We start from the raw sequence: 1,410 nt of genomic DNA, 5'->3' as shown, positions 1-1,410 counted from the left end.
AAGGTTGGGTGGGGACTGAATGTCCATCTGATGCCCTCAGTCGATTGCAGAGTCGGGCAGGATAGCAGTGAGTCTGGGATGTTGCAGCTCCATCTCTTTGCTGTTGATCATGGAACAGACCAGAGCCTGCACCTGCAGACCACGGCAGACCAGGGCAGAGGCTCTGGGGGTATTCTGGGGGACCTGGATGAGGCTCCTGGTTCTTTGCTTCCTGGCTGCTATAGCTATTTGGGGAGTGAGCCGGATTTCTTCTTATTCCTGTTCCTCCTCTTCATCTTTTTTTTTTTCATAAATCTCTCTCTCTCTCTCACACACATACACACACAAACTCTGGCTTCAAAATATATATTAAAAAATAAGCAAAGCAGCCCAGCCTCCGGAGCCTGTAGTCAGCGCATGCTCAGTAGCTTGTGCACCTGACTGCTCCATGCTGCACCTCCCCTCCTCTTGATCCGGATTCTCCGGCTCTGGGCAGCCTTGCAGGGCTGAGGTGGCCTGAACACGGTGCCCATCGGGGCCGTGCTGGCTATGCCCATGACGGCTATGCCCATGACGATTGCCAGTTCACTTACCGCTGACCTTCAGAGTCACACGTGGACACCATCACTGGCCATGTCCACACACTGCCGTGAGAACCGCGAGGCTCATTCCTCTGAGGTGTGGGGCAGCACACAGTTAAAAAACATTACGGGAAATTCTAATGCACAGTCAGGGTTGAAAATGATTACACCTTTGAGGAAAAACCTTTTTCCAGAGGTGGGGTGCAGGTCCTGTGCTTGTGGGCCCTGGCTTCAATCCCAAGTTCAGCCAAGTCAGGCCCTGAGGCCAGACATGCCTTAGCCCACCTGCTTGTCACATGACTCGGGCGTTTGGAGCAGTCATTGATCTCTCCAGAAATTCACAGCAAGAAGAATATTCGTGGCATGTGGAGATGACATGACTTTCAAATGAGAGCATCCATGAAGGGTTTTTTTTTTTAAATATGGAATGCTCCACGAATTGGTGTGTCGTCCTCGCGCAGGGGCCAGGCTCATCTTCTGTGTATTGTTCCAATTTCAGTATATGTGCTGCCGAAGTGAGCCCAGTATCCATACAGTTTTACTGACACACTGTCAAACCTGTTCCTTTCCTGTTATTATCTACAGTTACTGTTTGTGTTCTGTGGCCGGATTGGGGAGTGACGGCCGGTTGGATGGCCAGCAAAGCTCAGCATGTGGACTCTCTGGCACTTGATGGGAAAATGGCTGATCCGTAATGAACAAGGGGAATTCCAGGGGGCGTTGTGACTAAGCTTCTCTGTCGCCCAGTACTGAGAGCTGAGTCTCACTAAGAACCAAGAAGCCCAAGGGGCAAAGATTTATGATCTGTATCTTGCTTTATATATATGTAAAATGCAGCGTTGGGACTGGC

General features: G+C 50.6%; 1 non-coding gene across 1 annotated transcript; it reads right to left on the bottom strand.

The window, feature by feature from the left end:
• Positions 1–976: 976 nt before the first annotated feature.
• Positions 977–1,083, bottom strand: LOC118759834 (U6 spliceosomal RNA). The gene has a single exon (XR_004996417.2). It is a non-coding gene; the product is annotated as a U6 spliceosomal RNA (small nuclear RNA).
• Positions 1,084–1,410: the final 327 nt, after the last annotated feature.

The sequence above is a fragment of the Ochotona princeps genome, chromosome 26 (assembly GCF_030435755.1).
Source record: "Ochotona princeps isolate mOchPri1 chromosome 26, mOchPri1.hap1, whole genome shotgun sequence".
In the NCBI taxonomy this organism is placed as follows: Eukaryota; Metazoa; Chordata; class Mammalia; order Lagomorpha; family Ochotonidae; genus Ochotona; species Ochotona princeps.
Note: the sequence above shows the minus strand (reverse complement) of the source record. Positions and strands in the feature narration are given on the sequence as shown.